This window comes from Dermacentor albipictus, chromosome 5, assembly GCF_038994185.2.
Source record: "Dermacentor albipictus isolate Rhodes 1998 colony chromosome 5, USDA_Dalb.pri_finalv2, whole genome shotgun sequence".
NCBI lineage: Eukaryota > Metazoa > Arthropoda > Arachnida > Ixodida > Ixodidae > Dermacentor > Dermacentor albipictus.
Window position 1 is genome coordinate 93582753 of NC_091825.1, and position 27407 is coordinate 93610159.

General features: G+C 51.0%; 1 long non-coding RNA gene across 1 annotated transcript; it reads left to right on the forward strand.

The window, feature by feature from the left end:
* The first annotated feature begins 2440 nt into the window (after positions 1–2440).
* LOC135897068 (uncharacterized) lies at positions 2441–26795 on the forward strand. The gene is made up of 4 exons (XR_010562888.1): positions 2441–2488; positions 13119–13286; positions 14108–14255; positions 26656–26795. It is a non-coding gene; the product is annotated as an uncharacterized lncRNA (long non-coding RNA).
* Positions 26796–27407: the final 612 nt, after the last annotated feature.

A 27407-nucleotide genomic window follows, 5' to 3' on the forward strand; every position in this document is an offset into this window, starting at 1 on the left:
CACATCTGCTGCAGTGCTAGCTAGGACGCTAGTGGCCTCCGAGTATGCTTCATCATATTTTATATTGGCGTACCGCTTCCGAAGCGTTACAACGTGGCTTTGCGGGTACCCATTGTGCGACACTAGACTACAGCTAGGAAGCAGCTGTCTTTCCTACCACAAGTAAGTTTGTGTTCTTAAAGTCCTAAAACACGCATTTCAATGAGCACATAAACGAGCACATAATGAAGCCCTCAATAAAAGTTGATTGTCAAGCCACTAGAAGTACAGCTGTATATGTCTTGTATCAGTAGTGCCTTCTTTGTCCTATTCTGAAGTTTCATAAAGCACGTAACGCTACAGTGCCAACCTAATACACTTAACAAACAAAGGTCCAAACGTTCAAAACATGTTCTTTCAACGTTTACGATGCCGCCGCTTTCTCGTCACGGCTTCGACGCCACACCGCGACACAAGCATCGTCCCAGTCGCTGGCCCAGCTCGCTATCGCCACTCCGAGCAACATAACAAAGGCAGAGAGCTTTGCGTTGCACTGTCCCACTGCAGGTTATAGCAATTGCGCTTTGAGCGAAACCAAAACTGCCAAAAAAATACTTGTAGGCTAGTTCGCCAGTCAATAGAATGCCAATCCGAAGCCTGTACTTCCCATCATTCCCATGGTGGTTGAACGATCGCAGCGCCAGATTTGCCTCTAGGTATACTAATATGAAACTCTATGATTTTTGGGCTCCCGGCGTATTCCTGCGTTCCTTTTGCACTTCGACACGGCACCACTGCACTATTGGACTACGGCAAGGTGAAACATTTTGTTTGGCAGTCTGCGTCACATTTCAAGCAATTTAGGCTTACGGCACGTTCCGAGATTTGTGACGGAGTTAGCGAAAAACAGCTAGGCCGTCCTGGCACAGTTAATTTTAGTTAATGACTCGTAGTGGGAGATGTTTGCGACGCTGTTTATGGGTCCCAACCTTATTGGTGCTTATTTCGGTAGTTTTTGGGCACGCTCGCGACGCCCATAGCGTTGTGACGCAGTTAGCGAAAAGCAGGGCCGCTATTTTGTAGCGATGCCTTATGCCTTATTCTATGCTATTCTTATCATCCACCACACACGGCCGCCTGATCGCGTTGATAATGTGGGCAGACCGTCGCTCTGACCAGTGGCCAAGCGCGAAAAGCCTGAAAACGCATAGAATCGGAAAAAGCATCGCTACAAAATACCGGCCCAGCTCGGCCGTGGTGATAAAGTTAGTTTGGTGTGTTCTGAATCTTAGTGGGACAAGTTCGTGACTCATTTTATGGCCCCGAAACAACGTACTACACCTTTTTTCGGTATACTCACGCTTGTCCAAAACGCGACGAGCGATTGCCAAGACTGATAACACAGGAGTGTGTTTCTTGCGCCGGCAGAACGCACAAAAGATAACGCTGAGTTGCTAAAAAACCAGGAACTTGTAACTCGATAATTCTGTCTTCTGAACAACTGGAAACATGCTTTTCACCCATACATTTATCTTCAGTGTGAGTAGAAGGCATTCTGCGATCGTCTGACATGATCTGGCTTAGAGCCTGCGTTGTGATCTCCTCTGTGCACGTAGTGTATCATCGCGTCGGCTGAGGCCAAGTTGTTTTGAACACGCGCAGTCGTCTTTGTATTTGTGCTCTTAAGGTGCAGGAAATAATGGCCGGAAATGGCGGAATGCTTGGAAATCCTATGTTTTCTTCATTTTTTATGGTATTGTTTGGGGTGAGTCGGGTATCTTCTACATCATGTATGTAAAAGGGAATTGCTTTTGTTTGTAATGCCGCCCATTCCCCACTTTCAAACGTTTCGCCTCTAAACGCAGTATTCATATAACCTCTAAATACCAAAATGACACATGCGTGTAATTTGTAAGCTGATGCCATCCGGTGGAGTTTGTGGGGATTTGGGGAATTCGACGCGCCATTGCGCGGGCGCATTTCACCCATGTCTGCAATCCGTAGTCACCTCGTGCTTGGTCCGAACCAGTTTTAGCGGTGGCGCTCCACTCGCGGTGGTTCGCGGTGAGGTCGGAGCTGGATGGATGGATGGATGTTATAAGCGTCCCCTTTGGAACGTGGCGGTGGGTTGCGCCACCAAGCTCTTGCTACTATACTGCCTAATATCCTACCTAGGTTAAACAATGAAAAAAGAAAAAAAAACATTGGAACGTGGCGGTGGGTTGCGCCACCAAGCTCTTGCTACTATACTGCCTAATATCCTACCTAGGTTAAACAATGAAAAAAGAAAAAAAAACACTATGAACTACCACGCCCAAATTTTCTGATCCCCTATTGCGAACTGTGCTTTTGTACGCCTCCGTCTTTTGTCGTTTCCCTACTTTTCTTCCACCAATCCTCCAGTCGCCTCTTACTAATGTCTATTGCGGAGCTAGTCACGTCACGAAGCGGCCCCTGGTGGCTACTGCCGTGATGGTACCGGCTCTCTTCCTCCTTGGGACGGCGCCCGGTACGTACATGCTTCCTCTCCTCCGCCGACACCTTTGTGACTAGGACTGAGCTCACGCACGGTGCCTTTGCCCGTGCGGGGAGCGCGTACCTCGTGTGTTCCTATCCCGACGCTAAGCCGAAGAACGGGTGCCTAGTGCTCGCGCGAGGTCGTACCACGCAGAGCCGCACTCATCGGAGGCCCAAGCCGAAGGAGATTGCCCGAGCTCTCGCGAGTTGGCCCATCGGTTATCGCGAGAGCAAGTAGCATAGCCGCCGGGACTTTTCCTAGCGGCGCGTCCCAGCTTGAGCCTGTGCTCTCGCAGCGACGTGCTACAGGCGCCCCTAACTGTATTTTTCGCCCTTGGTGCGGGACCCCTTTGGTTCCCTGCCGTCCCGGCACCGGGCGTTCATGCAGTGTTGGGTGCCGTTGGAGACAATAAACGGTTTCCGTCAACTTAGGGCATTACTGTGTTCTTGCGTGCGTCGCTTGGTAGCCCCTTGTGGCCTGAGCTCGCGCGCAGCGGCGCTAGAGGCTGACGGCTGACGCGGCCCTGTGGCTCGCTAAGCTCGAACCCGCGGTGGTCGGTACTCCTGTGAAACCCTTACATTCACACCGGCGACTTGAGGAGGTCGCGCGACCATTTGCGACTCGCAATCAAAATGCGACCGAAGGCGACGGATGTTCACACCGGCAAGCCCGGCTGAGCGCGACCCGCAAGTCGCAATCCCGGTGATTATCGTTCTCAGCGAGAACTCTCGGAATCTACGCGGAATTTGAACGCGACGCCGGAGGAGGCCGGATGTAGACACACGAAAGATCACTTCCGGTACGCCGCTGATTGGTTTATCAGTTTTGCGACCACGGTCGCGCGACTGAAAAATCGCGCAGAGAGCGACTGGCCCAAAATGGTCGCTTTTCAAGAAAGGCGACCGTTTGCGACCATTTGCGACTGGTCGCTTCGCGACCACCTTGGTCGCGCGACCACTGTCAGTCGCCGGTGTGAATGTGCCCTTTAAGACCCCACACTGGCGCCCAACGCGGATTCAAAGGCTCATTAAGCCTTTGTCTGTGCTTAGCCGAGTTAGTACGCCTTTGCATATTATACTTGCCGCGTTATGTCTGCTAGGCCGAGTGACCTTTGTCATTTGTTAGGTGACTTTTGCCCTTTGTTACCGCGAGCAGACGCCGCGTTGCTCGATAACGTGGCCAGTGCTCCCCTTGAGCAGTGAACTTATGCACCCTCACCGGTCGTAGACCCATGTGGGGACGACAACACGAGGCGCTACGTACCACCTCCCATTGGAGCAGTAGCGTTGCTTGGGAACGGGGCCAGAGCCCTCCCCGAACAGTGCACACCAGCACATTCGTCTGCCACAGCTCCCTTCGGAATGCAAGGCAGTGCGATGTCGCAGCGCTCTCGATCGGCTCCCTGTGGAGTTTACGGAGCGCAGCACGGAAACGGGGCCTTAGCCCTCTCCGAAGTTTGCCCGCTGGCTGCTACTCAAATGAGCAGCCAAAACCAGTGGCCTGCCACGGCCCCCTGTGGGGATTACAATGCTGCAGCCACGAATTTCGCTCACTCATCTCCCTTTGGAGTGCATTCGGTTGTGCCCAGCGGCGCAACCTTCGAGCGCGCACCTGTTTTGTCGACGCTGGCTGCAAGCGGCCTAAGCAATTCACGTATGGGGCTCTTGCATTTCCCAGGGGGCGCTGCGAAAAAGGTGCTAAAAAGCGCCCTCTGCGCGCTAAAATGGGTCGTACCAAGCTCGGTCGTCTGCTTCGGAAAGCACGTTTACAATATGAACCCGCCACTTTCGGTTGTGTTGTTTCACGGCCTGCAGCGAATATCGGGCGCCTAATATTTTTTCAGGGGTGGCACGCTGCGTAAAGGCAAGAAATTATGCAGTGCTGAATACGTGTACGCCGTTCAAGAATTAGGCGGCGAAGTTTTAGCGCCGTGTCAATCGCAAGTGAAGCGAGTCGCGTACGAAGTGCAACTTCAGGTAAGGTTTGCACGCTAGCTGCTAGATTCAGACGCACAAACGCGAGGAAATGCTTGCTATAAATGAATCCACAGCAGCGATAAGCAGGCATCATGTGTACGGAACTGTTCGAGCACACGACGGTACGCGCCGCGATGTACGAACTGCTCGAGCGCACGACCGTACGCACCGCGGCGGCAGCGGTCTTTCGACATGCCGCGAAACGGCGGGCCTCCTGCAATCTTTGTTGACTGCATGCCGCTAAACAAGTAGTTAAGCCTGCGATGTAGTAGCGGCCATCTGTCCCTTTTAGTAACTGGTAATAACTGATGCAATGCATATGAGCTCGCACGTACGTGCGAATCGCGCTGCAGCGCGAGCTCGTGCGCTGCTCGCTTGATAGGTTTTAATGACAGCGCTCGAACATCGATGTGCTGCAGTCAATGCTGCCTTGCTGCGCTGCCTCAACGTGCTGAGTTTAGATCAAGGATGAACGCATTTAACTCTCTTAAGCTGTGCTGCTCGTAGTGGAGTAGTGAATTGTCATCGAATGAGCCCGACCATTTGTACTCATTTGCACACACCTGGTCACTTCACCACTTCGCATCGGTCGAATTGTAATTGTCGCTGTGGCCGGGTCTCGAATCGTCAATTACCAGCCATGCCTGCTGCTATGTCGGTCTGCTGTCGGGACGGTAGGCGCAAAATACCGAACTTTAGAACGCAGATAATCAAGCAAGCTTCAAGACAGGCGAAGCAGTCAGCATGGCACGAAGTTTCGCTTACTCAGCGCGACGAACTGCAGCTATGCACCGCGCCCGACGCTCCACTTCGTGAGGCCTTGAAAGAAAACGGTTGAATCTGATGTTGGGATTCAGGCCTTCTTGTTCATGGCAGCCCACGACGCAGAAGTAATGACGGTGACGCCTTTTCGAGGCTGGGCTAGGTCTTTCCGGATCGGCGTCACCGATTCCTTCTGCTCCTAGCATTACGTCCTACGGCACACGGAGAGTTTGTTTTCGTTAAACTATAAGCTGCGGCGAGCTCGCAGCGTGGTCGGCGTGGTCTGTGAGAAGTGACGAGCCTTTTCGCACTCGCAACAGGGCAGAAAAAAGTGCGAATCGACACAAAACTCGGCCTAGAAACGTGCTTCGCCACAGCCAGGGTTTAATACGACCGAAGCTGGTACGACCCAGATGTCGTTTCCCGCGCCGCCACCAGGCGCCGCTACTATACCTCAAACTCCAGCGCAAGGCGCCCATAGCTGCCTCAAGTGGCGGCTGTGAACGACAGCAGGCGCACCCCGCTAGAGTGTACTAGAAAGGTTTCGAGTGGGCCGAATAACCGGCTCCGCGCTTGCTAGGAGGTGAGGCGCTCCGCGTTGAAAATGCTGCGGTGGCGCTGCGGTCGAAGTGGATTTAAAGCCCCTTAAACTTCGTAAAGTAGTGCCACGCTTTGAAGAATGCCGCCTCCTCCTCGCGCGCTCTGGCCGACGCCGACGCCGCGTCGCTATTGGCCTAATAGCATCACGTGGACCCTCGCGCCATGTATCAGCGCCATTTTTGCTCGAGAAGTGGCAACGGAGTGGCGAGGAGCACATGTATAGTGTACTAGAATAATGTCCTAGTGACACGACCGGAAAGGAGCGCGCGTGCCTCTTTCCGTTGACGCCACCAGGTGTCGCCACTGCAACCTTTTCTAGCAGACCGGCTGCTCTCATATTCGCTGCTTTTGAGGCGGTCCGTGTTATTAAGGGTTTTTTACGGACATGGTTCTTTCATTATAACAGAACAGGATTGTATTTAACAAAGTATTGTGTAAAGGAAGATTTTGAAGGCCACACCGAGAGCATAGTATCGACAATGTCGTCTGCTAGCGTATTCTCGCACAGTCCGGCGCTTTCATATTGCGCTCGTCGTATCGCCTGTGCCAGCTGGCAATTCACTGAGCTTCTTGTTGCTCATCTACTGCTCGAAAGCCAATATATCTGGGCCTGCCTTGCTTCTATGGAGCTATATTTACCACTCCATTTAAATCGCATGCTTATCGCAAATGACAGGAAAGTGCGTAGCGATTTCGGCGTTGCGCTGCTAACCCCGAGGGCGTAGGATTAAATAATGGACTCGTTGGCTGCACTTTCATAGCGGGAAAATGCAAACATGTCCTTGTTGCCGGTTATAAAACCCCAGTTGGTCAAAATTATTCATGTGTCCCCCCCCCCTCTTTACTGCGTGCCTAATAATTAGATCTTAGTGTGTTGTACACATTAAACCCCGGAATGAATTCATTTTTGACTATGCAATTGCGCACATACAAACTCACAATTTTTCCCGAAATTTTAGCTCCTAAGAAATACGCCGCATCTTCAGCACATACTGTCAGAGTGACGCTCGAAAGAAATCCAGGTTAGTATTTTTTTTAAAATTATTCACAATGAAAATAGCACAGCTATAATGGAACCCTAAAGTGTACCTTCCCTAGACACCGAGCATCAAATCCCCTTATAAGTAACTATTACTGTTAAAACACATGACCAAAAAACACCTTGTAGCATGGAGTTCTATAGGAACATCAACTGAGCTTAATACATTTTGATGCCTGCAGGGCGCCTTCTTTCATAACACTTCTTCACGCTTTTTGTGAAGAAATGTAGCTTGGTTGTGACGTAGAAAGCAGTGAGTTCTGCTGTGATGGATTCGAAGTGATCAGGGCAGCCAAGTTGATGCTGCAGCCTGGCTTTAACAGCACCTAGCTAAAACATCTAAAACACTGTCTGCGCGCAACTCAAGAAGACTAAAACAAACTATGAAGTCTTTGTCCAAGTTGATCATAAACTTGTACATAGGGGAGGCAGGATATGACAAACCACCGTTGTCTTTCATATGGCAAACTCTGCAAACCTCAAATTTCCTGCTGCCCATTTTGTGATCAGTAGTAAGTTCAGGCAGGCTTCACAACCTGTCTTTAAAATGCACTTTCTCGCCACAACCAGCGATATAGAAAATTAAGCGGCTGTCACTGGATGCTGGAGTCCCAAATACCACAGCAGCAGGCTGCAGCCTCGAGTTAAAACACGTGAAAGGTCATGAAAGTCACTTTCAGGCATTATTCCTTGGCAGATGATGCGGCTCTCAGAGTCTTGCAGCAAATGGTTCGCAGCGGCAAGGGAGCGTACAACTATGTCTTGCCACAGCCCACCTCTAAAGTACAGCTGAGCAGACACTTCGTCTTCATGCCCACTGAAATGCAGAACTTTCTCATGCAAGATCTCAAGCCTTTCTTGCTTTTGTACCTACGTTGTCGCGAAAACTACGGTTGAGTCGCTGCCACAGTTAAAGTGGCACCACAGCTTGAGGGAACATTCACTACTTGGAGCGAGCTAATTGCGAATGGTTCATTCTCCGCAAACTGTCCGTTTTCATCTTACGCAGTCTCGACCAAGATCTCGCGAAGTGGTTGGCGGAGCTGACAATCTCCCGCTCTTTCTTCATTTTGTGCGGTCCGTGCGCTCTTACGTGGCTTAATTCGTGCTTATCATCGGTGCACTTTCTACGGCTGGCCTCTTCCTTTCTGGCCTCTCTTGAACAGGTGCGACAGAAAGGTAGGACGTACATACAGTCGGGCAGAATGGTAGGCACCGCGCCAGGCGCCAGCGACAGCTTCCCACGTGGAAGTCGCATTTCGGTGCTATTGATGATGCGGACGTAATCCCTCCAAATGTATCGAGGCTCAAAGTGGCGCTCACATACCACTGAACATAAAAATTGTAACAACGCAAACACATGCAACCACAAAGTAACAAGGACGAGACACAAGCACGGAATTCTTATGTTAAGTATGCACCAACTCGTCCAGAAAGAAGTTTTAATCAAATACCGCTGAAGATTCAGTGAGATGCTTGTCTGCTGTTCGCAGATTGCGCTCTCCCATTTCTTCCCAAGTTCATTTTCCGTTGATGCGGCGAACAATGACGCTTTCGGAGCGCCCTGATAATCGCTGTGGCAGCCCGGAGCGCATAAATGGGTGTCCGTCTTTCTTTTTGGCATCGAACCTCCTGTGCTACAGTAGATTCAGGGATACGCCTTCTTTTTTTTCAAATCATCCACTGTTTTTCACAAGCATGGCCACGTTGAACGTAACACGGATCGGAAAACACACGGAGCAAACAGCCGCAGAGCGTGTCTGAGCCGGCTCGACCGCGCGCCAGCAGCTAGAAAAAAGCACAGCAGCGCCACCGACGGCGGCTACTGGCATTTGCTTCAGCCGGCGCATTGTCCCTCCCTCTTGCTCGCGCCACTAGGATATTATTCTAGTACACTATAAGCACATGTTGGCGCCGTTGCTACGCTCGAGCAGTGTAGGCGGCGCCGCGGTCGAGGAGGGAGCGTGAAAGAGAGGAGAAACGAGGAGGAGTGAAGGCGGAGGAGGAGAGTGTCGCTACTTTACGAAGTTTAAGGGGCTTTAAGTGGATTGGGTTGCGCCGGAGCAGACGAAGCGTCAGGAATGTTCTCGAGCAGCTAGCGGCGGCGGTTTTCTTTGCGTAGCTCGTTCTTTTGTGATCACTGTTTTATCCTGCAGTTACCATCGAAGTGTGTGGCATGCCTAATCGAAGGCATCGTCACTGCTACGCACCGGGATGTCGCACCGGCTACGCGGGCGTCCCAGCCGAGAAGAAGCTGTCGTTGTTCAGCGTCCCGAAAGATGCGGTTGGAAGGAAAGCCTGGGAGCGGAACCTCCATCGCGCTGACAAGCCTCTGGATGAGAACTGCGCAGTTTCTGAGCTGCACTTTGAAGAACGGTGCATACTTCGTGACTACGTGCACGTAGTGGCCGGCAAAAAAGTGAGAATCGCACGCGGAGTGCCCGCGCTCACACCGGAAGCAGTGCCCACGCTTTTGCCCAATACGCCGAAGTATTTGAGCTCAAAGGCACCCCCGAAACGTGCACCAGGCAAGCGTGGCACGTCTACCGTGCTCGAAAGCCCGGGCTGCAAAAGGAAGAAAGCCTGCACGAGTGTACCTACGGCCGTGCACGACAGTGGAAACTGCGACGACGAGTCGGCAGTGGAGTGCACGCAATGGCCAGCTCTTGACTCAAACAATCTCAGGGACCTGAAGACCCCTTCAGCGTACTGGTCAGTGCATAATTTTTCCGACTACGAAGGCACTGTTTATGCACTGTCAAGCTTGGAAGCAAGTTCTGTCACGGTGACCTCTGAAAGGGCTGTTCTGTTCAGCCTGAGTGCGACCGAGATTACGTACAGAACATTCCTCAAGCGAAAACTCGTTGCTGAAGGTGCTGCGAAGACTGCGAAGACTGCGAGTGCAAGGTTGTGAAGTTTTATATTGTAACACGGCTCCACTTCCTGATTAAGGGCCTAAACAAATCAAATGATGAAAGGCGTCAAAGGATGAAGCACCTAAAAGTGCGCAGCTGTCTGTCACACTGACAAGCAGTACTGCTGGTTGCTTTCGCGAAATAAATGTTGACATATTTTGCATTTGAGTTGCACTTGCCATCAGTGGTTTATAATATACATCACTCCTGTCCAATTATTGGCATGTTTCACGGCCTTTTATTGCCATAACCAAAAATGTATTCATCTTTGTGCAACACCAAGAAAATATTTTGCTTGTACAACAGAACTTTGGTCACTGATAGCCTGCCTGCTCACAACGAAAAGGTTCAGAGAGAAGTAAACTGAGCGCTGAGTGGTGTTCGAATCCCAGTCTTGCACTCAGCTGTTGCGATTTGCGTACGCGGGGGCCCTTGAGCGCTCCGACTTCGTAACATTTCTCGACTCTGCGATTCCAGACTTTCATTTGGAATCGCGCCCGAACGCATTCCTGCGCTTTATTTTTGTGCGCGTCCATGCATTCCGCGTAAATCTATTTCGTTCTCGCGCTGACAGCATGCTTTCGCGATTCCACTGCCAAATACACATCGTCTGGTTAAGGACTTTTTTTTATTACCTTTGCATGACGACGGATATTTCATCAGTATTCGAAGAACAAAAGTTATGGTAGACTCCGTGTAAGCTGCCAGGCCAGACATACACGCGAACTTGTGGAGTGCGCGGCAGTTGCAACTCGCCTGACGCGCACACGGAGGGGACGGTCAAGCGACTACAAGCGTTCCGAAACACCTCGGGGCCTATCTTGTGCCGTACTGCGCCAATGACCCCCGTTTGAATAAAAAATGGCTGTGGCTTAGGTAAGGTTAAGCCCAGGATGCGAAGCATACTAGCCTTTATTTTAGTTGTTGAACCACTGTTTAGCCTGGTGAACTGCTGTTGCTTGGCTATATTTGGTTCGGCTAGACGAAGAAACAACTCATGCATTACTTCTTCGCCTTCAAGAGTGGAACGCGACAGCGTTCCCGTCGACCCGCCAAGGGGTGTAAGACAATGGGCTACAGGGCAGCGACTACGCGCCCCGCATTGGACGCGGTGAGCGTCGAGCAAAGCAGCGTTCGGCGCGGCAACGAAATGTGCGCCTGAGCAAGAGACGCACGCCTTAGAAACAGCTCGTTTCTAAGGCAACACCGCATTCACTAGAGGCGCTTTTGTACCGCGTTGAAGCATCGTAATCGTGGCTCAGTGGTAGCGTCTCCGTCCCACACTCCGGAGACCCTGGTTCGATTCCCACCCAGCCCGTCTTGCAAGAGTTGAGCCAAAGCCACTTCTCCTCTGTCGTGACGTCACGGTGTCACGTGATTTCATGGTCACCGCCGCGCCTGAGGAGCTGGGTTGAGCCCTCGTAATATGCTTCGCATAAAAGAATCAACCCGTACAGCCAAGACGCCGCAGAAGGGGCCGCAGCGCACAGCTTGCGCCGCGGCTGCCGGCGCGCCCAGCCAATCCACTTCGATCACAGCGCCCTCTATTCTCTCGACAGCCAGCGCCTCGCTTTGAGCGTCTCGTTCGTCTCACTCAGATGTTCTAGTACACTCTAACCCCGCTAGGAGCCTGTTTTGTTCTGTGGCTGGCGGCGCCGCGGCCGGTATCCCTGTGGAAACCGCGCCGCTGATCGAGCTGGAGGACTGTTCACCCTTGCTCGACCACGCCGCTAACGCGCCAACGGTTCCCTTTGGAGCAGGCGCACAGACGCTGTTGCAAAACGCCGCTGAAATGATTCAGTCACTCTCGGGAGCAGTTAAGGCGCTTTCGGCTGTCCCGAAATGCGCGCACCCCGCTGTACGGTTGGCAGTCCCGACTTACAGCGGATACGGTGACCTGCTCAGTGCCAGGGATTATTGTGACTCCCTGGTACGCTACCAGATGGCATATCGTTTGGAGCATCAGGAGGTGCTAGAACGCGTTGTTCCCGTAGCGGCGGCTAGGTGGTACCGGCTTTCCGGATACCGTGCAACAACCCTCGAGGAGTTCCGCGTGGCATTCCTTCGCGAATTCCTACCCGCTGACTACCAGAGTAGGATGCGGCGAGAGCTGGAGCTACGTACACAAGCTACGTACACATCCGACCTTTTCGGCGTACCTGCGCGGCGGCCGCTTCCGAGATTTAGAAGAATTGGCCGCCGAGGCAAAGCGCATTCAAGGCGACATTCTCGCCGCGCGAGCCTATCGTCCACCACCGCCCGCCAGCGAGACCCTTGAGCCACGCTGCGCGTGGGGAGGGCCTGTGCCCCTCCCCCAACGGCAACAACCCGGCCAAGCTGCCTTTGCGGCTACAAGCGGGTGTGCTTGGGAGCTGAGCGCGCGCGCTCTAGATCCCTACACGAACGGGAGGCGGGCAGCGTGTGCTGCACCACCGCCCGAAATGCATGCGTAGGGACGCACTTCGACCCAACGCATCGCAACGTCTGCGCTGCGAGCCGACCAGGAGCCGAAGGGAAAGAGCCTTCTCCTTTCCGCGCCCAAGTAACCCCACCGTTAGGCGGCGCTAGCAGCACAACACTCGCGCCTTTTCTCGTATTGCGCTTTAACCAGACGGACTGCCGCGGGCATCAGGCCCCGCAGCGAAGCCAGATTACAGGAGACGGGAGCTATGCGGGAAAACAGCATATCAGGGGACGCGTGAGAGTCGCGCATCCCCATATCTATTAAAAAGAAAGATATACAATAAGTGTATTATACCAGTACTTATATATCGGGAAGCAAATTGAGAAGAACTAAGTACCACGCAAGGGCAGAAGGAATGGGAAATGATAGGTACAACGTCAAGATGTGGGAAAATGGCAGAGTGTATTTTACCAGTACTTATATATCGGGAAGCAAATTGAGAACTAAGTACCACGCAAAGGCAGAAGGAATGGGAAATGATAGGTACAACGTCAAGATGTGGGAAAATGGCAGTACAGATAAGATAGAAAACGGGTGTAGTTAATGTGCTAGTTAAGACGAAGAAAATAAGAAGAGTTAAGCATACTTAAGCATGCGTACAGCAGCTAGCCTGTTGTCTCGCAGAACAGTAGGATGTGTGCGAAAGAAAAAAAAAAGCAGACAAGGATGGCAGAGGAAAATTCGCAGATGCGGCAGTTAGAAGGCACATGATAAAATCGTCCTTCACAAGAGAGGTGTAATCGAAGAACGTCAGAAAGAGGCTTTCACCCTTGAGTAACGCTCTCGTTTTCGAAGATGTTGACATTGTTTTCACCGAATTGTGAACACACTTACTCTACATTTTCCTCCTCACATTTTATTTCAGACTAGGATGCATGTATGACGAGACCGGGCCAAGAGGTTGGCCTCCGGGTATGATAGCTTCACAGGACTGTCCTTGGAGCCATGGCTACATAATGAGCTACGAGTTCAAAGTTGCTTAAATGTACTCCTTTTCCAGTTGCTGTGCAAGAGAAATAATGAATTTCTACAAGTAAGCACACCTCCTTCATACTTCACTCTGCGCACAACTAGAATTATTTCTGTTCATTCACTCGCGAGCTCGGAAAGCTATTCCTAAGACTGTATTTGAATATTTATAGAAATTGCGAAGGAGGGTTTTAATTCTTCTAAATAACAACTGAGGCAATTGCGGGGTGGGGAAAGGGGCACTTTTTCATTCTCCGTTTAGTTGCAAAAAAATAAAGGGGAAGGTGCAGTCCTTCGGAAAAATTTACTCTGCAAAAACTTCACGAGTAAGGTTTCCACTCTGGAAAAGCGCAGTCTGCTGATAAATGCTGACCAAATATGTTTCGATGTATTATTCTTATGTATTATGGCTTAGCGCGTACATTTTTAAAAGCTTTTTGTGCGTATTTTGTAGCGTTTTTATTTCATCGTTTTTTCCTCACGCGTCGCTGCATGGAAGGACCGATTACAGCAATAATTCCGGCGCGGCAATCTGCGTCAGAGTATGGCCTCCTAGGTGGCTGTGGCGCGCGCCATTTTGATATCGAAGGCCACGGTGCGAACTGAAGACAACCATAAACATAAGACTGAAAGCAAGCGTAAAAAAAAATGAAATGAATTACTACTAAAATGCTTACCCGGAAAGTGCGAAAAGCCCTATTTACGTTCGTCGCACGAGAAATCTCCCCTAACATAAATTAATATCGCCGTAATTCTATCTTTTTAATCTGGTATTCACATGAAGTTGTACCTCTACCTGTCCGGTTCGAAGCTGCCCATTATTGAGTCCTGGCTACATGTAAAGCATCGACAAGAGGTGATAATGTCTTTTCCATTTCGTTTCAGTCGTCCAAATTACACCTGTTTGAGCCGCGTAAACAGAGCGCTTCATCATGCTCATTCAAAATACTTCCCAGGAGACAGGGTGAAAAGGAACCGCTTCTGCAGGAAAGTGTACTATGAGTTGAACTATAACTATAGAAAAGCTGACAAGGTAAGTATATGGTACCTGTCCTCCTTTCTTTTCTTTTCTTTAGCATGAAGCAAATATAAGCGAGGCCATCATGTAGCCTACCGGCGATGCGGATGCAAAGTTTCAGTGTGTCTGGCAACGATTATGAAATGTCAAATAACTGCCCGCCAAGAGTCTTGAGATAACGAACGTGCATAAAAAAACTCAGTGCCCTTCCACTCTGCGAAGAAAAATGACCAGCGAAGCCGTGTATGTGGGCCCCTTAATGGCGAACTGCACCTCCACCGCGGGTCGGCCCGGCATTGCAATATCTTCGGGATCGGCCCGCGTATGGGGAGTGCGAAACGCCTGCTTCACCTCTGCCGCGGGTCCACCGGCCATTGCACTATCTTCGGCATCGGCCCGCGTATGGGGAGTGCTAAACGCCTGCTTCACCTCTGCCGCGGGTCCACCGGCCATTGCACTATCTTCGGCATCGGCCCGCGTATGGGGAGTGCTAAACGCCTGCTTCACCTCTGCCGCGGGTCCACCGGCCATTGCACTATCTTCGGCATCGGCCCGCGTATGGGGAGTGCTAAACGCCTGCTTCACCTCTGCCGCGGGTCCACCGGCCATTGCACTATCTTCGGCATCGGCCCGCGTATGGGGAGTGCTAAACGCCTGCTTCACCTCTGCCGCGGGTCCACCGGCCATTGCACTATCTTCGGCATCGGCCCGCGTATGGGGAGTGCTAAACGCCTGCTTCACCTCTGCCGCGGGTCCACCGGCCATTGCACTATCTTCGGCATCGGCCCGCGTATGGGGAGTGCTAAACGCCTGCTTCACCTCTGCCGCGGGTCCACCGGCCATTGCACTATCTTCGGCATCGGCCCGCGTATGGGGAGTGCTAAACGCCTGCTTCACCTCTGCCGCGGGTCCACCGGCCATTGCAATATCTTCGGGATCGGCCCGCGTATGGGGAGTGCTAAACGCCTGCTTCACCTCTGCCGCGGGTCCACCGGCCATTGCACTATCTTCGGCATCGGCCCGCGTATGGGGAGTGCTACACGCCTGCTTCACCTCTGCCGCGGGTCCACCGGCCATTGCACTATCTTCGGCATCGGCCCGCGTATGGGGAGTGCTAAACGCCTGCTTCACCTCTGCCGCGGGTCCACCGGGCATTGCACTATCTTCGGCATCGTACCCACGTGTGGGGAATTTCTTGCTTACCACAACGACACGAAAATTCCTTTGGACGGTAGAGGCATACAGCTTCGCTGGAGAAATGCAGTGGCGATTTAGCAGTAAATGCGAGAGAAATGCGTTAGCATTAGGTCGCACTTACTTGAGGTCCCGTATCTATTGTTTAAAGCGCGTTCATCCCATTTCAAAGTGTTGTTCAAGAGCTCACTGGACACACGTCCTCCCTCTTCGAGGAGTGAAGTGCAACTGAGGGTTTTCCGGAGCACTGGCTATAAAAAACAAAACATACAGGAAGCTGCAACTAGTTTGCTACATTTCCCTACAAAAATGCCAAAGGTAGTATGTATAGGCTACCAGTATATAGGTGCGTTCCCTCATTCCATCTCTTTGCGATCTTTTTCTTACAAGGTGCACTCATACACTCCACGCTGTTCACTGTACGTTGATCACTGTGCGTGAGGCCAGTACTATAGGCTATTTTATTCGCGGTAAATACTTACTTTAAAAAACACCGTTCTCTTGTACAAGATACAGCCATGAAAGGTTGCGACTGGACGCACAATAGCGATTGTAGCGGGACAATACGCGCAGCCTTTTATTTTATATTTATTTATTTATTTATTTATTTACATTACCTTACAGGCCCATCGAAGGGCATTGAGTAAGGGGGCAACAGTAATTACATGACAAAAATAGCAAAGTGCAACGTCATTATACAATATTAATACGCAGCGAATTCAGGTTATCAAGGTATATTTCACGATTGGAGATGGATGCAGTGTGATCCGGGAGACTGTTCCAATGTGCAATAGCTCTTGGTAGTGGTGATGAGTTAAATGCCTGCATTTTACCATGAATGCCCTGAAACTGAGTGCGTTGTGAATGCGTCGAGATGTGTGCAAAGGAGCATGAAGCGGCAAACAGCGAAAGATATTACTATAAATGTACCTGTGAAACAGACATAAAAGAGCAATGACGCGGTGATCTTATAATGACTGAAATGCAAGGTCTTGTTTTATTCGGGTAATGCTCGAATGATAGTCGTAGTTGCCAGAGGTGAATCTGGCTGCCTTATTCTGATCGGCTTCGAACATACGGATTAGATAATCTTGATATTGTCACGTGGTCGTGACGTTGAATAACACAGTAGCAGTACTGTGAACGACAAAACTAACTTTTATTCGGCGAACCTGTGCCCACAAAACAGGCTACACTTATAGCACAACGATAGCGGCGAACACGCTCGGCGATCGTCGAAAAATCTGATCAGCGGGTCAAGCGCGTCGGCTTTTAATACAGCAATCATCGAATGTTCCAGATTAAGCGTTGGGACCCGCATGCCTTCTAAAATGTTCTACACCATTCGTGTCAAGCGATGAAATCAGATAACACAACGTTCGGCGACAACAGACAGCGGATAGAAGCATCGATAACTTTCCAGAAACTTCGGATACATGCAGGCGCGTCCCGCGCTGTGCGATAACATTTGTTCGGCGGCAAAACTTGTCGCTCGATAAAGACAAGTACACGTGTCAATACCCCCCTCTTAAAAAGCATCGACCCGATGCTGCAAACAAACGAAATAAGTAAGCACTCATAGCAAAGAAAAAAAGCAAAATAAGGAAAGTTCGTTAGCGTCCGTAAAATGCTTTAAGACGCACCACGTGGACCACTTCAGGTCATGCGCGATGTCGCTGTGAATGCGAAATGCCTCTGGCACGACCTCATAGTCCAGTGCGCCAATACGTCGGATGACCTTGCAGGGTCCGAAATAGCGTCGCAATAGTTTCTCACTCAGTCCTCGTCGGCGTACCGGGGTCCATACCCAAACACGGTCGCCGGGCTGGTACTCGACCAAGCGTCGTCGGAGGTTGTAGTGTCGGCTGTCGGTCCTCTGCTGGTTCTTGATTCGCAGGCGGGCGAGCTGTCGGGCTTCTTCGGCGCGCTGGAGATAGGTAGCGACGTCAATATTCTCTTCGTCCGTTACGTGCGGCAGCATGGCGTCGAGCGTCGTCTTCGGGTTCCTGCCGTAAACCAACTTGAACGGCGTGATCTGTGTTGTTTCTTGCACCACCGTGTTGTAAGCGAATGTTACGTACGGCAGGACGGCATCCCAGGTCTTGTGTTCGACGTCGACGCACATTGCCAGCATGTCGGCGAGGGTCTTATTCAGCCGCTCCGTAAGACCATTCGTCTGTGGGTGGTAGGCAGTTGTCCTCCTGTGCCTTGTCTGACTGTATTGCAGAATGGCCTGGGTGAGCTCCGCTGTAAAGGCCGTTCCTCTGTCGGTGATGAGGACTTCTGGGGCGCCATGTCGCAGCAGGATGTTTTCGACAAAGAATTTCGCTACTTCGGCGGCGCTACCTTTCGGCAGTGCTTTAGTTTCAGCGAAGCAGGTGAGGTAGTCCGTCGCCACGACGATCCACTTACTTCCGGTTGTTGACGTCGGAAAGGGTCCCAACAAGTCCATCCCGATCTGCTGGAATGGTCGGCAAGGAGGCTCGATTGGCTGCAGTAGTCCGGCTGGTCTTGTCGGTGGTGCCTTGCGTCGCTGACAGTCTCGGCATGTTCTGACATAACGGGCGACATCGGCGGTCAGGCGCGGCCAATAATACCTTTCCTGTATCCTCGACAGCGTCCGAGAAAATCCAAGGTGCCCAGCGGTTGGATCGTCGTGTAGGGCGTGCAATACTTCTGGACGCAGTCCTGACGGGACAACAAGAAGGCAGTTGGCGCGCACTGGTGAGAAGTTCTTCTTTACGAGTAGGTTGTTTTGAAGCGAGAACGAAGATAATCCTCGCTTAAATGCCCTAGGGACAACGTCGGTGTGCCCTTCCAAATACTCGATGAGGTTTTTCAACTCCGAGTCTGCTCGCTGCTGTTCAGCGAAGTCTTCTGCGCTTAAAATGCCGAGGAAGGCGTCGTCATCTTCGTCATCTTGCGGCGGCGAGTCAATGGGGGCGCGTGATAGGCAATCGGCATCAGAGTGTTTTCGTCCGGACTTATAGGTTACAGTGATATCATATTCTTGCAGTCTTAGGCTCCACCGCGCCAGCCGTCCTGAAGGATCCTTTAAATTCGCTAGCCAACACAAAGCGTGATGGTCGCTGACGACTTTGAATGGCCTGCCATATATATGTACGGGCGAAATTTCGCTGTAGCCCAAACGATGGCGAGGCATTCCTTTTCGGTTGTAGAATAATTGCATTCCGCTTTTGACAACGACCGGCTAGCGTAAGCTATCACGTGTTCATGACCATCTTTTCTCTGGACTAGCACGGCACCGAGGCCCAGGCTACTGGCGTCAGTGTGGATTTCGGTATCGGCGTGCTCGTCGAAGTGCGCAAGTACGGGCGGCGACTGCATGCGTCGTTTGAGTTCTTGAAATGCGTCGGCCTGCGGCGTTTCCCACTTGAACTCGACGTCAGATTTAGTTAGCTGTGTCAGCGGCTCAGCGATACGTGAAAAGTCCTTGACAAATCGCCTGTAGTAGGCACACATGCCAAGAAATCTACGCACTGCCTTCTTGTCGATGGGCTGCGGGAACTTTGCAATGGCAGCTGTCTTCTGTGGGTCGGGGCGAACTCCAGACTTGCTGATGACGTGGCCCAGGAATAGAAGCTCATCGTAAGCGAAGCGGCACTTTTCTGGCTTCAGAGTGAGCCCTGATGACTTGATGGCCTCTAGTACTGTCGCAAGCCGCCTAAGGTGATCGTCGAAATTTTCGGCAAAGATGACGACGTCATCCAAGTAAACAAGACAGGTCTGCCACTTCAATCCTGCTAACACCGTGTCCATGATGCGCTGTAATGTTGCAGGCGCCGAGCAGAGTCCGAATGGCATGACCTTGAACTCGTAGAGGCCGTCTGGCGTGATGAAGGCGGTTTTTTCGCGATCTCTCTCGTCGACTTCTATTTGCCAGTAGCCAGACTTGAGATCGTCGACGAGAAGTATTTTGCATTGCAGAGCCGATCTAATGCGTCGTCTATCCGTGGTAGGGGGTATACATCCTTCTTTGTGATTTTGTTCAGTTGACGATAATCGACGCAGAAACGTAAGGTGCCGTCCTTTTTCTTCACCAAGACAACAGGGGATGCCCACGGGCTTTTCGATGGCTGGATGATGTCGTCGCGCAGCATCTCGTCGACTTGTTGTCTTATAGATTCACGTTCTCGCGGCGAAACTCGGTAAGGGCTCTGGCGGAGTGGTCGAGCGCTTTCCTCGGTTATTATACGATGCTTGGCGACTGGTGTTTGTCGAATCCTCGAAGACGTCGAAAAGCAGCCTTTGTATCGTTGGAGCAGACTTTTGAGCTGCTGTTGCTTAATCACGGAGAGACTTGGGTTAATGTCGTAGTCTGGTTCGGGAACCATGGTCATCGGGGTAGATGTGGCGGAATCCGAGAGGACAAACGCATTACTGGTTTCCAGAATTTCTTCGATGTACGCGATCGTCGTGCCCTTGTCGATGTGCTTGAACTCCTGGCTGAAGTTTGTCAGCAACACTTTCGTGTTTCCTCCGTGCAGTCGAGCGATCCCTCTTGCGACGCAAATTTCACGCTCTAGCAGTAGACGTTGGTCGCCTTCGATGACACCTTTTACGTCAGCGGGTGTTTCGGTGCCGACCGAAATAACAATGCTGGAGCGAGGCGGGATGCTCACTTGATCTTCGAGCACACTCAAGGCGTGGCGACTACGAGGGTTCTCCGACGGTATCGCATGGTCTTCCGACAGAGTTATTGACTTCGACTTCAGGTCGATGACTGCGCCGTGTTGGTTGAGGAAGTCCATGCCGAGAATGACGTCTCGTGAACACTGTTGGAGGATAACGAAGGTGACAGGGTAAGTCCGGTCGTGAATGGCAATTCTTGCCGTGCACATTCCAGTCGGCGTTATGAGGTGTCCTCCGGCGGTACGAATTTGACGGCCTTCCCGCGTAGTCTTAACTTTCTTCAAGTGGGCGGCGATGTGTCCACTCATGACGGAGTAATCAACCCCTGTGTCGACTAAGGCAGTGACTGCGTGGCCGTCGAGAAGCACGTCGAGGTCGGTGGCTCTTTGTCTTGCATTACAGTTCGGTCTTGGCGTCGGATCACGACTGCGTAGCGTTGACCTGTGGCTGGTATGTGACGTCGTCAGGTCGTCTTTCGTCGTCGCATTCTTTCCTTCCAGACTTCGTCGGGACGGCGGCGTGTCGTTATATCGTCGAGGTAGTTTCTTCGGCGTCTTCGTCGGCGGCGGAGGATCTTCGACAGTTCGACGGACAGCAACCGCACCTCCATCGGTTGCTGCTTTTAGTTTTCCGGATATGGGCTCGCTGACCGGCCCCGAGCTGGGCCAGTGTATGGTCGGCGCTGCGGCGACAGGTAGCGGCCTGGTGATGGTGAACGCGACGGTCGTCGAGAGCTCCACTGAGTAGCCGCGAGGTAGTCAGCGATATCGCGAGGGCGTTAACCTTGCTGCGGGCGCGGAGCGTTGACGGCGAAACCTCGCAGTCCCATTTCCCGGTATGGACATCTTCGGTAGACGTGACCCGCTTCCCCGCAGTGGTAGCAGAGCGGGCGGTGGTCAGGAGCGCGTCAAACGTCGGTCTTCCTCGGGTAGCTCCGCTGGGCGACGGGTGGGCGCGCTGTCGGCGGCGGCGGCGGCGGCGTTACAGGGCCCTGGCGCGGTCGCGGAGGCGGGCCTTGACGGCGTACGACGGCGGCGTAGGTCATCGCTTCGGGTTGGGGTTGCGGTAATTGAGGTTGCACCTCCGGAACTCCAAGCGACCGCTGAACCTCATCTTTGACGATGTCAGCGATCGAGGCCACTTGAGGCTGCGACGACGGAAAGATCTTCTGAAGTTCCTCTCGTACGAGTGCCCTGATAGCCTCGCGCAGGTCTTCGGAGGCCAGTGATTGAACTCCGGCATAGTTTGTAGCGTTGGTGTGGCGGTCGAATTGCCGGTTTCGCATCTCGAGTGTCTTCTGGATGCTAGTGGCCTCGCGAAGAAACTCGTCGACAGTCTTCGGTGGGCTTCGTACCATACCGGCGAAAAGTTCCTCCTTAACACCACGCATTAGTAGCCGGACTTTCTTTTCCTCGGACATTTCCGGGTCGGCGTGGCGGAATAGGCGGCTCATTTCTTCTGTAAAAATCGCGGTGGTCTCGTTGGGCAGCTGCACTCGGGTTTCCAGTAGTGCTTGGGCTCGTTCTCGGCGTACGACGCTTGTGAATGTCTGCAGGAAGCCGCTTCGGAAAAGGTCCCAGGTCGTCAACGTGGCTTCTCTGTTCTCGAACCACGTCCTGGCAGCGTTTTCCAATGCGAAGAAGACATGTCGCAGTTTGTCGTCGCTGTTCCAGCTGTTAAATGCAGCGACCCTCTCGTACGTCTCGAGCCAGGTTTCTGGGTCCTCGAATGTTGAACCGCGGAGCGTGGGGGGCTCCCTGGGCTGCTGCAGCACGACGGGGGATGCTGGGGCTGCCATTGGGGAGGACTTGGTGGCAATCTTCCTGCTCGTCTCAGGTAGGAGTCCGTGCTGGGGCAGTCCTTGCAGCCGGCGGCTAGCTCGCTGGTCTTGGGCGACGTTGGTTTTCTCCTCGGGCTTCGGGCTTGGATCGCGGCTTTGCGGGGGCGTTCGGTACATGAACGCACAAGCACCTCCACCAGATGTCACGTGGTCGTGACGTTGAATAACACAGTAGCAGTACTGTGAACGAAAAAACTAACTTTTATTGGGCGAACCTGTGCCTACAAAACAGGCTACACTTATAGCACAACGATAGCGGCGAACACGCTCGGCGATCGTCGAAAAATCTGATCAGCGGGTCAAGCGCGTCGGCTTTTAATACAGCAATCATCGAATGTTCCAGATTAAGCGTTGGGACCCGCATGCCTTCTAAAATGTTCTACACCATTCGTGTCAAGCGATGAAATCAGATAACACAACGTTCGGCGACAACAGACAGCGGATAGAAGCATCGATAACTTTCCAGAAACTTCGGATACATGCAGGCGCGTCCCGCGCTGTGCGATAACATTTGTTCGGCGGCAAAACTTGTCACCCGATAAAGACAAGTACACGTGTCAATATGGTGATCATGTGGATGAAGTGCATTCTAGTTGTGGGCGAACGTAAGTAATATATGTTCGTTTTGGCACATTAGAAGGCGCTTTACGCAAGTTTCTACACAGGTAGCCGAGAGATTGAGAAGCTTTGGTTTAGACTGTTACTACATGCGTTGTCCAGGATAAGTCCTATGAAAGATAAACGCCGAGATATTTGTACGACAGAGCAGTCGAAACTCTCTAGCTTTTTAAGACGAAGTGTCTACTGCTGGGCCCTATTCTTGCCGAATTAAGTAGATTCCTTTCGACATTGGCGTGTAGCTCAGTAGACACCCTCAGCGATCGAGACGCCCGATCCATTAAATTTTGAACGCTGCGAAAGGATGCTTTCCTTCAATTTTGAGGAACAAAATTATTGGTAAGGGGTTCAGCCAAGACGTGGTTGCCCAAACAATGCGCGTGATTAATGCTGCCGACAGGAAGTGTTAAATTTAAAACATGGGAAAGCGACTCGTGAGTATGACGCTCCGACTGCGCCTATAGCTTTCCCCAGGACTGTCCAATAACCCGTAGAATAACTGGTTGTCCCGACGTGACCTGTGTTCAAGGTCACTGAGTCAACTTGTTATTGCAGTTATATTTGCACTGATCACACTACCTGGGCGGGTCTTCGTCATGCTGAGACGATTTGAACGATGGAACAACCAATTCGACCACGCGAAGTCCGATTGTTATGTCAAGTGTCTTTTGTTTCTGTTGTTCTTGGTCGCTTCGTACTTTGGTTAGCATTTGCATAATCTCAGTATGACGTACTTCTACTTTACTGATAATGTGGCAATCGCAACTAAGACGTGAATATTGTTTATACTATAATCATTAGCAGGCCCCGCCGTGGGTTTGTTTCGGCGTCGCCATCCAACAACAACAATAGCATGACAACGTGTGCACATTCACTTACAACAACAAAAAAGAAAGAACTATTGGGCTTGGGATATAAGGAGCATGTAAGATATATAACGAGCGTATAAGCACTTGCGTTGTCAACGTTAGTTCAGCAATGGGGGAAGCCTTTCACCATCTGACTGACACTCAGTAACAATGTCAGAAAAAAAAATATTCCCTCTTCGGCAGCGTACACGCAACTTCGTGTTGCACTGCAGGCGGGCATTTGTTAGAGCAAGGATCAGAATTGTGATAAAGGTGTATCGTACACAGTGGCTTGTCAAGGTTGTTTACTGTAGATTGCGCCGCGGGTGTGTTAGGCGGAAGCAGGAGAAGTCCCCTCGAAATACTGCCACTTGTTGTTACGCGGTCCCCTTTCTCCGCATCGCCGCCCCTTTTTGTGCTTGTGAAGACATATCAGATAACGGCGGCTCATCTGAACTCTGCCACATGAGCAATAAACTCTGCCGTTGGCTTGGCCGTCCCTCACTCTGTTACACAAGCGCATGTGAGGAGTGCATACTGCTGTGCTCCAACCTGTGATAAAGAAACACTTTGTGTAGAACAAACTTTTCGATATACAAATAGCGCTTAAGGAAGAGACCCTATCAACAATTCACTAGTCGTGACACAGCTACCCCTCCGTAACAAAAGTTTATTGAATCCCATGTTTGTGTGGCAGCAACTGTCGAATATGTTTGCGCAAAGGTGGAGTCTTTCATAGAAAGAGGAAACGTGCATTTTTATTTCCTGCTCAAAATACTTTAGGAGGTTCTCAGAGGAGAATCCTCAAGAATCGCAGAGGGCATGAAGAGGTCAAATATAAAAAAAAATACAGGAGTGCTCTATTCACATCTGTCGATACTGAGCGCGCGTCTTTATTCCAAGGGTAGACAGACTACGTGTATTAGGCCTTCACACACAACACAACGGGAAGGACACACATACCCTACACGAGCTCCGCCAACAACTTACCCAAATAACGCACATGATAAAGCGCATTACAAACCGCCGACAAGGACTGAAAGAAAAAGACGTACTCCGAATTGTTCAAGCCCTCATAATTAGCCGATTAACCTACCACCTCCCCTATCATAATCTTACTCAGACTGAGATGCACTAGATGGACACCCTCCTCCGCATGGCACTAAAGGCAGCGCTGGGACTATCCCAACATGCGTCTACGCAGCTCCTACTACGACTGCGGATGCACAACACCATCTGCGAACTAGTTAAAGGTCATCTTAACAGCCAATTGCAACGTCTGCAACGAACAATGCAAGGGTGCCACATTCTATCCCGGTTAGGATACCAAATACCGAGAAAACCACAACAGGAAAACCGCACACTTCTTCCGCTTAGCATTCGCAATAAAATTCACGTGGCCCCAATTCCCCGGAATATGCACCCTGACCGTCATAAAGGTCGACGAAAGGGAAGAGCACAAACCCTGGCTCGCCTATTTGGCGATGACACATCACACTCTAGTCCTATACACCGACGTGGCCCGCTACCCACAGAAACGTGCCCTATGTCTAGTCGTACTAGATAGTGCAGACATTCTGAAAGCTTCGGCCACGCTCAACACTGTGGATAGGGGCACGGCGGAAGAGGCTGCTATTGCCCTATAGCCATCGTACACGCTTCAACCATGCCGGTGCCGGATGGACCTATCACAGTGGTTGGTCACTGATTCTCAGACCACCTGCAGGACTTTGGCACAAGGGAGGGTGACAGCCTACACACACCGCATCCTTACATCATTACACCCCACAGCGTTACACAGGGTGCGTATCGTCTGGACGCCTGGACACGCCTCTCTCCATGGTAATGAACACGCTAATGCGGTAGCCCGAGAGCTCGCTAATCGGCCGCCATTGGAAGAGCTGTCCAACCCAGACGACGCACCGACAGCACCACTGAACTACACTGAAACTCTACAATACTACAGAGATACCAGGAGACACTTCCCTCCACCACATAATTCCCTTAATCGAGAAGATGCCGTCGTGTGGCGACAGCTTCAAAGTAATTCATTTCCCTGCCTCTTTTATCTTCACCTCTTCCACCCCACACAATATCCCTCATACTGTCCCTATTGTGGAGCAAAGCCCACAGCATATTATTGCACCTGGGAGTGTTCAGTCCCTAAGGGCTACTCCCCTATTCCTTCACCTTCACCTTCTTCCTGGGAGACTGCGCTGACCAACTCAGACCCGCAAGAGCAGCGACGGCTGATCCAGCGGGCACGCGAGTGGCGCGAGCCAATGGGGCCTGAACTAAGGGCTCCACCCTGCAAGGAAGTCGCCCAATCTGATGACAAATAAATGTTTTCTCTCTCTCTCTTATCTTGCAAGCTTATTTCAAGGGAGAAGCAGCACAAATTGAAACTCCTCGCTCAAAAATGATGATGATGTGTTATTGTACTTCTAAATTTCTAAAATACTTGTAAACATTCATAACTTACCGCGTTTTTTTACAAGAATTTTCGTTGGCTTTAATCCACTGGGCTTGTGCTTGAGCTTCTTCAAGTAAACGTTTAGTAGCTTTCATGGCGCATTTTGGGCTTTTCGTGCTTGTTCCCTACTATTTTCTGACATATATACGCTACCTGCTGATAGTGTGAGATTCTACGTAATAAGTTTCTTGGCTGAATATGTCCCTTGACAAATAAGTGGCCCCTCCTGCACCCAGACCCGCCGCGGTGGCTTAGCGGCCATGGTGGGGCGCCGCTAAGCACGAGGTCGCGGGATCACATCTTGGCCACGGCGGCCGCATTTCGATGGAGGCGAAATGCAATAGTGCTCCTGTCCCGTGCATTGGGGGAACGTTATATATCCCTTGGTGGTCAAAATTACTCCGGAGTCCCCCAATACGACGTGCTTCATAATGAAGTCGTGATTTCGGCACTCAAAATTCCAGAATTCAATTGAATTCATGTACCCAGCAAAGCCCCGTGAAGCGACGGCTCGCACTATACGATTGCTGCCTTTGAGGCCTAGCAAGGGAACGCTGAGTCAGCTTCTCACCGTCGAATTGGACGACAGTCAATACATATAGAATGGCGTGGTTTGCAAACAGGTAACAGTGCCTGTTCCAGCCCCTGTCTTCTCTAAAACAAAGCTTTAAGTGCCTGTTTTAGGCAGCTGAAACCCACATTTTGTTACGAGAATTCTGGTCTCCAATTATTAGTAGCAATACCTTAAGACACCCTGAATCCTAACCGTAATTTTTATTGTCTCCCCAGGTTTGCATCCTCGGAAATTGTACAACGCGACCTACGGACGATTGTGGCGAATAACCAGAATAACAGCACGCGACATGATTTTTTTCATCTGTACTAACCTCTAGCCTCTTCTGGTAAATAAAAATGACAGACTTCTTGGACACAGTCTGGCTGCTTTACTTAATAACAAACAATGCACGCATTCCTGTCGCAAAAATACTTAATACGCTTGAGTTGGCTATGAACAACTGGAATAGGTTATAGATCAATAAGTCAAATCACGTAATGAAAAATGCACACATGAAGGTATCTCGGGTTCGTTATCTTGAATTATGTGAGCCTTGTCCCTATGTATAGCTAAGAAAAAGGGCTCGAACACTGCAGGAGTTGAAATTAGTGGCGTTTCTTTCTTCTTGTTTATATGTTGTGTGTTTGAAGATGTAGTAACCTGGCGTTACATATACGCTGTACAGGTAAGATCGCCGCAATATTTACGGTTTATTATTTATTGCGTATGCATCTGCTATTTGGTACTTGCATAGCTGTCGCTTAAGTTTTTTGTGTTGTGGGCTATGTTTAATAAATTCCACAATGTTTTGCATTAATTTCTTTCATTCATATTTGTTCTTGTCATCCAAGGCGCCCAATGCACGCTTACACTATTTTGGTACCTACATCTCCAACTCGTAGCAAATGTTTCGACACATGCTCCATACATAAAGCTTTTCTTTCGTAAATGCGATGCCTAATGTTGGCCTGCCACCGTCAGCAAT